The 16,442-nt window shown below is 41.7% G+C and overlaps 1 protein-coding gene across 3 annotated transcripts in view; it reads left to right on the forward strand.

The window, feature by feature from the left end:
- Positions 1 to 16,442, forward strand: part of JAK1 (Janus kinase 1) — a 243,496-nt gene that overhangs the window by 106,904 nt on the left and 120,150 nt on the right. The window contains exon 1 of one of the 3 annotated variants that reach the window (XM_060623877.2): positions 6,192 to 6,428. The exons of the other annotated variants lie outside the window; for them this stretch is intronic. The gene's annotated coding sequence lies outside the window, so the exon portion shown is untranslated. Of the gene's footprint in view, positions 1 to 6,191; positions 6,429 to 16,442 lie in introns of those variants that run through there. 3 annotated transcript variants of the gene reach the window in all.

Below are 16,442 nucleotides of genomic sequence, written 5' to 3' on the forward strand. Positions count from 1 at the left end.
AGAGAGAGAGAGAGAGAGAGAGACGGAGAGAGAATCCCAACCGGGCTCCATGCTGTTAGCGCATAGCCTGACATGGAGCTTGACCTCACAAACTGTGAGATCATGACCTGAGCTGAAATCAAGAGTTGGACACTTAATCCACTGAGCCACCCAGGTGCCCTCTTACTTGCTTCTTGAAGGACCTAAACTAATGTGTGTTCTCCAGTTAATGACTGGCTAATTTAGTACAGTCCATACACCTTAATGGAGTTAAACCGTGAGTTTGTATATACCCGCTTTCTTAGTCTTCATAAACATTTACTGAGGTAAATGGGCTGGGTAGTATTATTCAGATTTTACATTTGAGGAAACTGAGTATTAATTTAGGAACTTTCCTGGGGTACCCAGCTAGTAAGTGGCAGGGCTGAGCTGAAATTCAAACTTAGATCTCACTCCAAAGTCACCTTTGCTACTCAGCCATTGGACAGTTGGGCTAAGGGCAGAGTTGATAGCTTAAGAGAATCGAAGTTTCTAAGGAAGATGAACCTCATGTTTTAACAGGAGCGAGCTGAGGTAGTTCTCCAAATCAGGACCAAGGTATATCTCCAGCAATAATTTTAGGGTAGTACTAATGCTGTTATCAAATACATGATAGAGGCATCAATGTTCTGGAAAGTAATCCCTCAAAAATTTTAGCCTGGAAAGGTTTTAAGGTGGGTGCTCACAATCATACATATATGATTCACTGGATTTTATCTTTTTTCTTTCTCTGAATTATACTTTTATAACAAATATCTGCTGAACTTTTATGGCATGCATGATTCCTCTCAGGCAAAAATTACATACATTCCTTTTCCTTCCCCATTACATTTAATCAGGCTCTTTTTTCTTACTTTCAGTGTGTCATTATCAGTATTATTTTTTTTTAGTGTTTATCTTATTATTTATTTTGAGAGAGACAGAGAGAGCATGTGCAGGGGACGGGCAGAGAGAGAAGGAAAGAATCCCAAGTGCCTGAGTATTATTGATGGCCTACTGTTTTCATGGCACTAAGAAATGAGAAAGGATCTCTTTCCTGTAAGTGTAATAATTTCCCCACCTTAGAAGGAGACTAATTCAATGGATTAGAGACCACATAGGAAAAGAATTGTCCAGTTACCATCTTAGTTTAGAGGGAAAAGACCTAACATTTTATTTTAGTTTTTCTTTCTTTTTTTTTTTTTTTTTGGAGAGTGGGATGAAGGAAAGGGAGAGATTATTAAATAAAAGCCATTTATGGAATAATATAGTTTCAATATAAATAACAAAAAGTTTCAGACACTTTGGAGCATCCATTGAAAATTCAGGTGGATTAAATATTGGATATTTAAAGCATTGAGCTGTATAAAACCTAGAGTAATATAGAAAAAACATTTGAGTCATCCTCCCTCATTCTGTCTCTTAAATATTTTTTCCTCCTTAGCATATATCACTATCTGACATTATTCTAATTACTTACTCATTTACTTGTTTTCAACTATCCTCACAACTAGGAACCTTCTCTGTCTTGTTTCACTGCTGTATTCACAGTGCAGAATAGAGACAGGCACATAATTTGGTATTCAAGAAATATTTGTTGTATTCGTTTGTCTAACCTAGGGAAAGAGGATGGTTTCCTAGAGAATCACGGATGACAGCATAATGCAAACAAACAACCCACAGTAATCAATATACTTCACTATAAGAAAATGGAAAATTTTTACAAGCATTTTTTTTAGAGTAAATAGTATGCTGGAAAAATATATATCAAAAGTAGGACAGAAACATATTGCTATCTTTTTTTTTTTTTTTAAATTTTTTTTTTTTCAACGTTTTTTATTTTTTTTTATTTTTGGGACAGAGAGAGACAGAGCATGAACGGGGGAGGGGCAGAGAGAGAGGGAGACACAGAATCGGAAACAGGCTCCAGGCTCCGAGCCATCAGCCCAGAGCCTGACGCGGGGCTCGAACTCACGGACCGCGAGATCGTGACCTGGCTGAAGTCGGACGCTTAACCGACTGCGCCACCCAGGCGCCCCCATATTGCTATCTTTATTAGAGATATCATTATTACAAATTGCTAGAAGATACTATGATCCCTGTAGATATCAGGTAAAGAATGAAAACAGAATTTCTCCTGCCTACTCCATAGACACACATTGATAAACTAAAAGAAAAATGAAAAATAGAAACTAGTGAGAAAGCACATGGAAAATTATTAATCTCTTTAATAATCATGGAGATTCATGGGTACCTGGGTGGCTCAGTCAGTTAAGTGTTGGACTTTGGCTCAGGTCATGATCTCGTGGTCTCTGAGTTTGAGCCCCACGTGGGGCTCTGTGCTGAAAGCTCAGCCTGGAGCCTGCTTTGGATTCTGTGTCTCTGTCTCTCTCTGCCCCTCACCCGCTCATGCTCTGTTTCCTTCTCTTTCAAAAAATGAATGAACATTAAGAAAAAAAAAAAACCAAAAAAAATCATGGAAATTCACAATTAAAAGTAAAAAAAATTAAACATTAAAGATGTAAATATTTATTTACTTATTTTATTTTATTTTATTTTAAAGTAAGCTCTGCACGTAATATGGGGCTCAAATTCAGAACCCTGAGATTAAGAGTTGTATGCTTTACTGACTGAGCCAGCCAGGCACCCCAAAGATATAAATCATTTTAAAATGATAATGTTCATTCTTGCAGAACTTGACATTGTGTATGTTTTTTAGGACAGTGTAAATTTTTGGAAACTTCCTGGAAAGTGACTTGCCAATATGAATCTATGATCAGGAATCTAAAAATATGCAGTCCATTTAACTCAATAATTCCATTTCTGCAAATCTCTCCTAATGGCCTAAATAGCATATATTTAATTGTTATTTAAGTTATTTGCATGAGGAAATCTATTAGTTATGAAGACTTCAGTAGTAACAGAAAAATGCTCATATATTGAAATAAATTTAAGGAACAATTTATAAAATTACATGCACACCGTGATCATACTTACATTAAAAATATGGCTAGTGAAAAAAATAACTGGAAGAAAATATATAATATGGTAAGCATATTTATATTAGGGCTGAAAAATTACAGAGATTTTATCTGTCTTCTCTAATTTCCAAGTTTTTGTAATTGAATTTCATCATCTGTACAATGGCATTTTAGTTTTGTTTAGTACAACCTTTTAAAGGCAAACCTTATTGTTTGAATCTATTTTCCCATTGTAATCTAATCTTTTCCAGAGACATAGACTGGTGAGCAAACACTCTTAATGAAGATTTACGTGTGAAACCCATGTGTATGATTGCTGGTTGGATGGAGTGGGTTTTTTTGAGAATTTCCCAATAAGAGGGTTAGTTCAATTTAGATGAATGTTTGTAGCGGGCTTGCAGATTTCATGCCACATGTTACCTATTAGAAGGGGATGTGTGTAGTCCTCCTTCTATACTGTTCTCTGCTTCATATGTTCCTTATAGGGTAACTGTACAATTTTTTTTTTCTATTTTGAAACATAAGATTGAATTCCTCATCCAATTTAGTTGGTGTTCTTGGTCAACCTGTCAACTAATTTGGAAAATTTGGGAGTCACGTGCCGTTCTGCCTTTTGCCTCAGCACCCACATCTAATCAGTCACCGCACAGTCTATTATATCCCCTCAGGCTTTTGACACTTTCATGCTTATCCCTCCTTAGTCTACTGCTTTAATGTTGTTCTTATCACTGGTAGTTTGCGGCTCTACAATGCTGTGGAGATTAATCTTGTCCTCCAATCCATCATCTACCTTATCTTCACATTAGTGGTTCTCAATAGGGGTGGTTTTTGTCCCCCAGGGAACATTTAGAAATGTCTGAAGACATTTTTGGTTGTCATAACTGGACGAGGAGATGGGTGGGTGGGGGGTGGAGGGCATGGAGGAGAAGCGAGGGGGATTGCTACTGGCATCTAGTGGTTAGAGGACAGAGATGCTGCTGAACATCCTGCAATACACAGGACAGCACCACATAACAAAGAATATTCTAGCCCCAAATGTCAATAGTGCTGAGGCTGAGAAACCCTGCCCTAGGGTGATTCTTGTAAAATGTAAACCTGCTTAAATACCTAAAGAACACACTATATTTTTCAGGCAAGATTTTTGCATGACTCTTATCTTATTCCCCAGCCACACAAGCATATATGTATTACTGTCTGAATATGCCACGATCCCTCTGGGGCTCCTGTGATTTATCTGCTGCTTATAGCATCTTCTTCCTGACTTCTTCAGGCTAGGTTGGGTAATTCTCCTCTATGACCAGTTTTGGAAGAGCATGAATCACACTGAACGGTCACCCGTCAGTTATGCCACTCCAGTGTGAGAACCAGAGGTCAGGAGCTGGGTGTTTCCCCCCAGAATCCTCAGCACTTAGTGCAATGCCCAGTATGGGGAAATACACTCAGCCAAGGCCCTCTCTTCTTATTCCATGTCGTGAGTCTTTCATAGCAGTCAGATTCATTCTTGAGTACAATGGGGTCATTGCTGCTGTCCTGACTGGCCTTTATCTTTACTTTTCACCTTCCCTGAAATGTGGCTCTTTCATGTTTCTGTCTCCATTCATTCACTCCCACCTGTTCTTTAAGGCCCAGCTCAATAAAAATGACTTACCGAGCCCACCACTGTGCCAGACCTGCATTATCTTCTTTATAAAATGTTTATATATTTTTGAGGGGGGGGGGCTCAGTGAGAGAGGGAGACACAGAATCCAAAGCAGGCTCCAAGATCTGAGTTGTCAGCACAGAGCCCGACCTGGGGCTTGAACCTGCAAACTGTGAGATCATAACCTGAACCGAAGTCAGATGCTTAACCTACTGAGGAACCCAGGCACCCTGGGGCTGCATTATCTTAGTTCACCTTCAGCATAATCCCTGTAAGGAAGGTATATCCCAATTTAACGGGTGAGGAATGTGATGTGAACAGCCCTGAGTTGCAGGTGAGGCAATACATGCACACAAACACCCACAAATGGAGACAGCTGGGGCCACAACCCTCCCTGCTTGCTTCTCCTGTCCTCTCTGTTAACTCTTCTATCTCCTTCCAGAAGGCAGTTTGGAGATCTTTTAGTCTGCCCCTCAACTTTTATGAGTAACCTGTAACTTGTTTAGGGTATCACAGGTGGCTAATGGTGGGAGCCAGACCTAAAATCTAGAACTCAAGAATCAAGTGCTCTTTTCACTCACCAGGAACCACACTGGCACTTCTTGCTCAGTATGAGGTAAGTCTTAGTAGTCCCCCAAGTTATCAGGAACCCTCCAGCAGGATTAGCTGGGCAGGTGGGGCAGTCTTAGTCCACAGTGACTGAGCTGCAGAAGCCTGACCTCATGCCTAGGAGGATTTTCCCGGGGAAGGCACTGGATTGTTTCAAGCTTGGGAGTGGAACAGATTTGAAATTTTAAAAGCTCACTGTAGAAAATTAAATAGAGACTGTAGTCTCTTCTATTCTCTAACTGTTGGAACAGTTAGAGAAGTGAAAGGACTAGAGATTCCTTGGAAGTAAAATTGTCAGGATCTGACTGTAGACTGCCTACGGGATATGAATCCTGGCTGTAGTGTGACTTTAAGATACATAAACCTCAATTTGTTTTCTCATAGCTAAAACGAGGATAATACCTATTTTGAGAGATTATTAGTAAAAAATGAAAAGTGCTGAATACATGAATACATTAGGTATCAACAAATGTTTTTTTTTTTTTTTTTTTTTTTTTTTTTTAATTTAAAAGAGCTCTTTAAATAGGGCATGGGTTGGATCTGAAGTACCTTGTCTATGTCAAATAAAATTTGTTCTTAAGTTCCTGCTAGTCAGGTGCTCTACAGCTCATCTCTTATTCTGTCGCGACGAGGGGCAGAGGACTGTGATCAAAGCATCGCGGTGCAGGAGCACATCAAACTTGGGAGGTGTCACCCTATGGCCAAAACCTCACAACAATTTTACTTTTTGCCCTTTCAGACCTCTCCTCCATAGACTGGTGTTTCTAGAAGACGCGGTGTAAAGAAGCGAGTGAGGCGGGGGAAGCATGAACGACGCCGAGTGGGAACCGGACGGGAACACTAGTGGCGCTGGTTCTTGGGCGGTAGCTGAGCCCACCACTGGTCTGCAGCCTCCGCCCCCTGTTTCTTAGGCTGTAGCTCGTGACGTCACGAGGAGGCGGGACCGACTTCGGCCTGGGAGGCGGAGCCAGCGGCGGGGCGGGGCGGGAGCGTCGCGAGGGCAGGCCGCGGCGGCCGCGGAGTAGCTAGCAGCCGCTTTCAGCGCTGGCCTGCGCCCCAGCCCTGATTTCCCATCCCGCGCCCCCTCCTCAGCCCCGGGCGTGCGCTCGCCGGGGCCCTGCGGGGCTGGCCGCTGAGCTAGCAGGCCGCCGGACCTGCGCAGCGACCCGGAGCACCCTCCGGCCCAGGCGCACACGGAAGTGGTGAGTGTCACGGAGGGGAGGTGGAGAAGCCTGTGGCGGCCGCCGACGGCCGGGCGAGGGGCGCGGAGCCGGGCGCCGGCGGCCGACGCGGCCGCTGCTCTCTGTTCTTGGGAGTCGCGCACCCCCGGCCGCTCAGCAAGCGGGGCGGTGGACCGGGGGGCCCGGGCGGGCTGGGGGCGTGTGGGTGCGGGCGAGGAAGCGGGGGATTTCCAGCCAAGCGGAGTCTGCTGGCGGCGGGGAGGTTGGGGGGCGGGAGCCCCACGCCAGGATGGGGGGGATGGTTAAGGCTCGCCGCCCCCTCCCCCAGAGCACACACCAAATTTTCATAAACAAGTCTGGAACGCGCTGACATCCTGTTTATACCACCCTGAGATACAGGCGCGGGCTTGAGGTCTGACGTTCTTCGCTCTTGCACCGAGAACTTGACCGCCAGCACTCTGGCATAATTGCTGTTGGGGTAGGGGCGGGAGGAGGTTTTCTCTGGCCTCAGGACGGAGGCCGAGGGTCTTCGCCGTTGTCCTCCTTTGCCATCTCAGCGAGGGAAAGTTTGTGAGATTTGGGGGCATGTCTGGGGCAAGGAGGGGGCATCTGTGGACTCAGGAAACGCCCCCTCCCCCTTTAGGGTCTTTTGGGACCGTGGCCTAGCAGCCAGCGAGGAGGGGGAAAGACACATCTTGGGCGAGAGGGCCTGGGAAGAGGAACAGTGAGAGAGAGCGACTGGGGGAAGTGCGAATCCTTCTGTAATGGGACTGAATAACTGAAACTAGGGCTGGTCTCTGGCCTCCAGTCTTACTCCTCAGACCCCATCCGCGCGTGGTCGCCAAGCATCAAAGGGAGATGTCGCTTTAGCAGGACTGGTAAACACCCCTCTCAAGTCACATCCTAAGGTTCTAGGGATGTGGGCTCCTTGGATGTGTGTTCATCACGGAACTTCTTTAGGGAGAATAGATAAAAGGTGTGATTATTGGCAGGTGTTCACATTTTTAAAACATTGTGTATTCTCTGAATTCCTGTGTGTCCGTTGGGGAAAGGAGCGAGCCACTTCTCTGATACGTGGCTGTGAGCCGTCGGTCTTTAAGCCCAGGGTAAATACATGCTATTAACCTTTCTTTTCTTTCTTCCTTTTCTTTCTTTCAGAGTCAGAGTTTTTCTTTCAGTGGCAGGAGTTCACAGCGGTATAAAATTGTCATTGCTTCTTTCAGGGAGGAATGCATTAAAAACCTTGGACAGTTAAGTGAGGAGTAGAATGCAGAAACAATTAGATTTGACTGTGGAGTCTTTGTTGGCAATTTTTAAAGGAAACGATCATGGGCATATACACGTTGCAAAAAAATTTTTCAGATGAGCATTTTATATTGATTAAATCCTTGTTCTTCCTTTTCCAAAACCCCATTTTGTGCTGTTTCTCGCTTTTGCTTTTGGTGGCTATGTTTTCTAAGACCAGGGAGTCGTTCTCACTGAAGGATCAATGTGTTCTTTTTTGTACTTTGTGGTGAAGGTTAATGGAGACCATAAGGGTACCAGACACTTGGGGTACAATATGCTATGTATTATGGAGAAAATGTCTCCAATATATATAGATCCAGATCACGTTTAAAGTACATCATACCTGAGTGATTGTGGACATTATGAATAGGAATAATCACCATCTTAATAATTCTACTTATCATATTAACTGAGCACTTTCACTGTATCTTGATTTCTCTAAATAGCTACAAAAATGCATTTTTAAATCCAGAGATTGCAGTGTGATATTCTGCATTGAATAAAAGCCAGTTTAGTTTCCCCATTCCATGATATACTAATTGCAGTTATTAGGAAATGATGATGGAGGGTAAATAAATTGTACATATATAGATAAAATAATTCACTTTCCAAAATATAACATATAACTACTTGCAAATTGCTATAATTTAAGCAGTCTTAGTGTCCGTTTAATACTGTACTTGTGACTATCTTTCTGGTCATTTGGTATCCACCCTTAGTACAGATTAAGATGAATTATGTTGCAAGATTTTTTCAATTCAGGAATTTGCTAAGAAGCTGCTAAAAATAAGGAATTTTGAGGGTGGAGTTGCTTTTGCAGGAATAGGGATTTGGATGAAATGGCATGAAGGAACTTAAATTGAGTGCTTTTAAATCAGATTGTTAGGTCTACCAGTTTAGATTCTGGGTTCACAAACACTAGTGGTTTCAACTGCAGACCACAAATTCTAGTAATGTTTTAAGGTTATCACTCAATTTCTTCTGAAAAGCTTTAGGTCATACATATATTTGGACAGAAACCCAACTGAAGCAAGTATTGAGAGCGTGTGTAGGTTTATATTCACTTTTCTAGAGGGAACACTCGTGTATAACTGCGTTAATAAGGTTCATTAGCAAAGACCAAGATCTGTGTTTTCTAACTCCTCTGATAAGTGTTTTTCCCCCTAAACCCATGTGTATCATTTTATATTTTTTATTACGTGTGTCCTTGTTGTGTTCTATGAGGTAATTTATGCTTTTCAGAAAATTTATCATCTGAGATGTAACTATTCGTACAAGGATATTTTTCTTGTTCATTTCCACATTTAAAGTTTTTTTTAAGTGAATGGGGAATTGGTTAATTAACTCCATGTCCCCGAACAAGCAGCATCTGATGCTTTGTGATTTCTTGTGGCTTAGTGGTATATGGAGCTTTGTCATAAAGTAGAGATGCCAAAAAGAACCTCCCAGATACTTTTAGACCAGTATTTCTCAGCTGGGTATGATTTTGTGCCCGAAGGGATGTTTGCATTTTCCAGAGACATTTTTGGTTATTACAACTTCGGGGGTGGTATGGGAGGGGGCAGTGTTGTTGGCATCTAATGGCAAGAGGTCAAGGATGTTCCTAAACATCCTATAATGCATGAGGCAGCCCCATAGAACAAAGAATTATCTGGCTCAAAATGTCAGTAGCGCTGGGGTTGAGAAATTCTCTTTCGAAATGCCAGGTAGGAAACAAGAAGATGTGGGCTTCTGTCTTGGCAAATAGCTTCCCTTCAGTTCCCAATTTTCCTCATCTGTAGAATGGAAGTAAAAGTGTTCACCATTTCAAAAAGTTGTTGGGGGAAAATCATTTAAATAATGCATGGAAACTATGAAGTGCCACACAAATATAATTGTTGGGAAGACATGATTTTTTTTAAAAATTTTTTTTAACATTTATTTATTTTTGAGACAGAGAGAGAGCGTGAACAGGGGAGGGTCAGAGAAAGAGGGAGACACAGAATCTGAAACAGGCTCCAGGAGCTGAGCTGTCAGCACAGAGCCCGACGTGGGGCCCGAACCCACGGACCGTGAGATCATGACCTGAGCTGAAGTCGGACGCTTAACCGACTGAGCCACCCAGGAGCCCCAAGACATGATTTTTTAAATTGTTAGATATATTAGTAGTTGACGAGCAAAGAGGTTAAGGTTATGGAGTGAAAAGATTGGATGGTTTGGTATTATTGAATTGTTACTAATTTTAAGGGGAAAGGATTTATTTAATGTAGTTTTCTTATAACATAAACTTCAAAGCTCTATAATTTCTTTAAACCTAAGGATTATTTTTTCATCATAGCAAGAGGGAACACTCACTGTAGAATAATTAGAAAATCGAGGAAAGTGGAGGAGAATAGTCATCCATGGTCTACTCCCTTTCCCGTTTAAAGACCATTGAGTTCTTATCAATTTCTGGAAGAGTCCTTAAAATTGGAAGAAGAGCTAACGATGAGAAAAGGGGGAGCAGTGAAGGTGCTGTTGACCAGAGAAGGTACTATTTGTTTCTAAGCCCTTCATTTTCTCTTTTTTGGTAATTACCACGTACAGGTAAAATGCATTATAGGAGACATTAGAAAAATTGGTTCATTGTTTTCATACTTTGTGGGCTAACCTCCAAGCCATGTTCTCACTCGGCATGTTGTTTCCTCTCTGCTTCTTGCTCTCCCCTGTACTCAGCTAGGTGTGCCACTATTGCTTCCTGTCTCGAAAACCCAGCGGTAACGTGGGGTTTTAAGCAGCTGCCATGTTGAAATGACTGGGTTTCAGGGGCAGGAAACTGCTTCCTATGAGTATTCTTCCCTCTGAAGTGCACCAGGTTTTTTGGTATTTGGGGGCAACAAGCAAGCATAAAACATGAAGTTCATTTCCATGATATATTTACTTCTAAGATTTTATGATCTGTGATTCTTAGCAGCTGGCAGCAGGTACACATTTTTCCTTGGTGCTCTGTGAATAAATTGCCCAGTCTGGAGGCGAGACTTGCATTAGAAGAAAAACGAAAATTTCTTTAAGTCTGCTCTAGCCAGAAGACAGAGCTGGTCTTTGTTGGGATATTTTTAATCTGTGGTAACTGAATTTATTTAACAGTAATATTCACACAACACTTTGTTCACTCCTTTATTCATTCAGTAAATACTTGTTGAGCCTGTGCTATGAATCTCAGGGAGTGAATAAACAGAAAAAAGCATGCAAAAATCCTTGTCCTTACAGACTTTACAGTCTAGTGGAAGAAACTTGGGAGTTGTTCATTCAGGGTTTCTCGGTTGTAGATTTTACACATGCAAAAAAGTAAATCCTTTTTTGTAAATGTAGCCAGGCTGCTTGTTTTGATCCGAGCTGCGACAATGTGGGCAACTTAAGCTTGTCTCATCAGTAAAAAGAAATAAAGATGGTACCTACCTCTAAGCTTGTTTCAAGAATTGAATGACTGTGCCTGAAGAGTTTGGAATGGTGCCAGGCACAAGGTATAAGCCAAACATTTGTGTTTTTATTTTTTTATTGGTGAGTGCTTTGGGTTAAAAACAAAATGAAGAGCTTAAATCGTGTCCAGAATGCTTTAAAATGGTAGGGAGGGGCGCTGGGGTAGCTCAGTCATTTAAGCTTCCGACTCTTGGTTTCAGCTCAGGTCGTGATCTCATGGTTCATGGGTGCAAGCCCTGTATTGGGCTTGGTGCTGACATTACAGAGCCTACTTGGGATTCTCGCTCTCACTCCCTCCCTCCCCCCCCGCCCCCGTTCTCTCTGCCCCTCTCTACTTTCTCTCAAAATAAATAAACTTAAAAAAAAAAAGATGGCAGGGAAGTGTGACCCATTAAATACAAAACAGAGTGGCTAATACATTCTATATTAGAAAGGCTTCGATTAGAAACGGATAAACCAAAGAAGTTTAGGCACTTAAAGTATGCAGTTTCTGAAATCTAGAGGAATTTGTTATGTAGACAGCACCAAAGATGATAACACATTAGGTGTTGTATTTTTAAGGAAAAATGAGAAACAAAGGTGCCTTTAATTTAACTTTAAAGGTCATGCAAAGTATATAATTTGGTAGGAATGTATTAGACTTTCTGGGCAAGTCAATATAAAGGTACGGTGTTGCTCTCACTGATTCAGTTTACTTAGGAAGTGGCAGAAACATAGGCATACCCTTTTGTAAAATGGTGTTTTCAGAGTTGTGTGCAAGTTAAAAATCTTACAAGTCAGATGATGTGTTAGGGAATTTTGTTCTTTAAGCAATTGTAAGAGTTTAAAGGAACTCTGAAGTATATATTCAGTTTCTCCTGAATTTTGTCTTACCAGTTTCTATTTCAGATATGTGCTTTCCAGAAGCAAGGTTTACCCAAAATACAAATTGCACAAGAAAGTTAGCCCTTCCTCCTACTTATTTTAAATATACCTTTAGTTCCTTCTCAGTACTGTTTATATTGCATTTATATTCTCAAGAATAACAGTTGCCACGTGGTTGGAGAAGAGCTCTTGACATTTTCATCCCATGTTCTTTGATAACAAAGGTGTTAGTTGTATCTTTTCCTTGTCTTCTGGTAAAATTCTCTGATTTAACTTTGTGGAGGGGCAGCTCAAATGGTGAACAGGTTGGCCTGTAGGTATTTAAAAAATAAATTTAGGTTGATTATTTTCAGGTGCATTGGGTAACTCAGGCAAGTTTGTATATTTAAAGTAGAAATAGGTAAGAACATTTTGTAATTAACACAGCTCTTGTTTTTAATGGTGATTTAAAGGGCTTACGGCTATTAGAATTGACAACAGTTCATTCAATTAAGCACAATTATATCTGCAGACTTATTTGCAGTTAATTTGCTCAAGCTGTAGCAAGGCTGTAATTTTAGCAGTTTTTTTCAATAAGTAGAATTTAAAATCTTTATCGTAAGAGAAAAGACAAAAAAAATTAAGGAGAAAACAATCTGCCAAATGTATATTTTCCCAGTAAAAAATTTTGTTATTGAGCAAGATTGTACACAGGGAGGCAGACACTACCCCCCCCCCCCCCCCCCCCCCCCGTTAAAGCCATTGTGTAAAACTAGGTGAGTCTGCTAATCACCGTATATGAGTTTTCTAATTGGAAAAATCATTTCATGTATTGTGGCATCTCCAAAGAATCCCATCTTTATACCTGTTTAGAATGACCATTCATGCGTGTTGGTTAGAGACTGCTGGATGAGCCTGAATATAAATTATAAGCCCACTTGATGTGGATTTAGGAAGTGGGCTGCTAGAGATGTACAAACTGGCTGATATAGAAATGCTTTCAGGTTTTCATGTTTATTCCTTTATTTAACTATTATCTGTAAATGTGTATTATGTGAGAGCAAGATAGGCCTGATGTCTGCCCTCAGGAAGCTTCCTTGCTAACAGAAAACACAATAATTCAACAATTCTACAGCCTGTGTTACAACTATGCGAAGTACCAGTACTAGTTTGCTGTAGAGGTTGAAGGCAGTAAGAAGAGGGGGTCTCTATGGTATATTTTTAAATTTTTAAATATTGAAATTTGAAGGGTGAAAGAGTTAGCCAGGCTAAGAGGATGAGGAGGTTTTTCCAGCTAAAGGAGACAGCATGTGCAAAGGACCTGAGGTGCAACCAACACTGCAGCTGGAGCAGAGGGGACAAAGATGCAGACTGGTAAGGTTGGCAGGAACCTGATCAAGCAGGGTGCTTCTGGGCCATATTACCTTGGCCTTGTAACATAGCAGGGGAAATTGAAGGCTTTAAAACAGGGCATCAAGTGACATGATGGGACTTGAATCCTGTGTGAAAAAAAGAAAGAAGGATTCCCCGATTGCTACCACCCCTGGGAACATCTCTCTTCTCTCTCTGCCCTCTCTGCCAAATGCCTTGAAAGCCTTCATTTCCTTTCACTCACTCATGCTTTAATTCTTTGCAATCTGACTGCCACCTCCACACTCTTGAGACTTCTTCTTTGAGGTCACTGGTGACCTTCTTGCTGTCACATTTTGACACCTTTCTTCTCCTCTTGTTATCTAAAACATTGATGCTGTTAACCCCTTCCTGAAAGCTGTCCCACAGCTCCACTGCTGTCTGGCTTCTGAAGCACAGTACCTCTCTCCTTCCTTTCTTTGTCTTTGCTCTCTCCTCTTTGGTGTCTTCTCCTCTTCTCATCTCTCCCTTTCCCCCAGTGAAGACTTTTCCCCAAACTTCTGTGAATGGCAAGTCTCTTTTGTTACTGCAACTGCGTGGATGGCTTGCTTTCACCTGAGCTCCAGTTGTTGAGCACCCCTAAGTGCTATTCAAAGCACTGGGGATGCTCTAGGCAACAAGAGGAAAGGCCTCTCCTTAAAGAGCCACACTCCAAGATGTTAAATGCATCCATAAATAAACAAGATAATGTCAGGTGGTGATAAGTGCAATAAAAAAAATAAGATAATGAGTAGAGAATGCTTAAGTGGGTGGGAGAGGGACTTCCCCCTGGGAAGTGACATTTGAGTTCAGGCCTGAGTAATAAGTGGGACCCAAGCCATGCCAGGATCTAGAGGAAGATCCAGGCAGGGGGAACAGCAGAGGCCTAGGCCCCATTAGGAATGGTCTTTCCATTTTATGCTGTGCTCTCTTATCTGGATGTCTTACTGATACCTCTTATTTGACTGCTTCAAACTTGGTATCTCTCTTTCTGGTCCTGCCTTACCAATGGATGATTTCTCTGTTCCTCGTAATACCATCTCTGTCTGCCACCCTCAAAACCTTAGACCAGCGGTCAGAAAACTTTTTCTGTGAAGGAAAAGGCAGTAGTTTTAGCTTTGAGGACCATGCTGCTTTTGTCACAGCTACACAATTCTGTTGTAGAACTGAAGCAAATATAGACAGTATATAAACCAATGAGTGTGGCTATGTTCCAATAAAAGTTTATGTATGGACCCTGAAATTTGAATTTTCACTTGTCACAAAATATTTTTTCCCAACCACTTAAAAATGTAAAATTCATACAGCTTCTTAGCTGTCCAGAACAAGTGGCAGGCGGGATTTGGTGCGTGGGCCAAAGTTTGCTGCCCTTAGTGCTCCCTTCCAGTATTTGCACCTTTCACTGCTCAGTGGTCCCTGCCTTGAGCTAACTTTCTTCTGCCTGGTGATCACAGCAATCTCTAATGTAGCCTCCCTGCCTGCAGCCCTTTCCCTCCAGTTTGTCCTCCACACAGATATTGAATAATCTTCTTGCAGCTGGATTCAGGTCATAGAATTTCCCTGACCACAAGCCTTCGGAAGCCCCTACTGCGTACAGAAAATAGTCTAAACTCCACCTTGCTGTGGCATTCAAGGCTTCTTATGATAAGACCTCAACTTTTCTGCTTCTCCAATTTCTCTTCCTCTGCACTGTGCCAAAATAGATTATTTACTGTATTGCATTCAGCCTTAAACATTTCTTCTGTTTTTCTGCAGTCTTCTTTTTTTAAAATTGTTTTGTTTATTTATTTACTTATTCATAGTGTGCATGCATGGATTGGGGGAAGGGGCAGAGAGAGAGAGAGAGAAGAGAGAGACAATCCCAAGCAGGCTCCACACTGTCAGTGCAGAGCCCAACACGGGGCTCAATCTCACAAACCCATGAGACCATGACCTGAGCTGAAATGAAGAGTCGGGGACAATCAACCGACTGAGCCACCCAGGTGCCCCTGCAGTCTTCTTTTTTAACGTACTTTGCCTATGCCTTCTGCTCTCTCTGTCTGCCAAATTTCTATACCTTTCACGGCCCCTTCAAATGTCCCTACTCCCTCCCCCTCATCCCAGACAAGAAGTTTGTATACATGTAGCACTTCAGTGGTGTGCAATCCTCTTTTCGAGGGCATCGTGTTCTGCCTTGTGCCTCAGTTCTTTTGTAGACTGGCTTCTACTGTACAGTCTCAAGGTCTTGGAGGCCAGGAACAGTCTCACTCACTGTAGTATGGCCTTTCACAGTAGGCACGTGGTGTTTATTGAATAAATGCTAAGTCCTATGTAGATATATACAATATGTAGATGTTGTAAATGAGAATGTTTTGCTGATGGGAATTTGGTCAGATTAAATCCTTGAGTCTTATATAAAGAGGTACAGTTTTGTGAAAGATTAGGTGTTTTGGAAGACATTAGTTGTATTCTTGGTCCTGAATATTGAGCTTAGATAAATACATTCAGGCAAATTACTGATGTTCCTCTTTAGGAATTGTTGTTTCCTTTCATAAAGAAAAGAATGCTCTTTAATTCATAATGTTTCCTTGCCTGAAAGCTCAGGGCCGAGTTATTTGCTTGTTTTAGCTTGCTATCTGTTTTTTCTGACAATAATCTCCTTGCCTCAGTCTCCCATCAGATCACTTGTCACATATGTTAAATCCTTCCTTTAATGAGTGATTCTGTCGTATGTGGCTTTTATATTCATGTAGGTAGCCTCAACGTCTTTTTTGGTGATAGGATTATAAGTAATAAATAGTAGCTCCTTAGTGTAACCATCCTGAAGTGACACCAAGATGGTAGAAGTAACTGAGAAGAAACAGACTAAAAGGCTCTGGGGCAACGTGGGAAACATGATGTGGGTTTGGTGGAAAATGAGAAAGCGACTTTATAAGTGTCTTGTAATCTTTTGATTAACGTGTGCCTGGGGCAGATTGTCTCCCAGGTTTGTGGGTGTGTAGCACATCTTTATCGATAGGAAGGAGAGGGAGCAAGAGGATGAAACTCAAGATTAGTGAACTTTTATGCCTGCTGTTGTATGTGCTTTGTATTTGCTAT

The sequence above is a fragment of the Panthera onca genome, chromosome C1 (assembly GCF_046562875.1).
Source record: "Panthera onca isolate mPanOnc1 chromosome C1, mPanOnc1 haplotype 2, whole genome shotgun sequence".
Lineage (NCBI taxonomy): Eukaryota > Metazoa > Chordata > Mammalia > Carnivora > Felidae > Panthera > Panthera onca.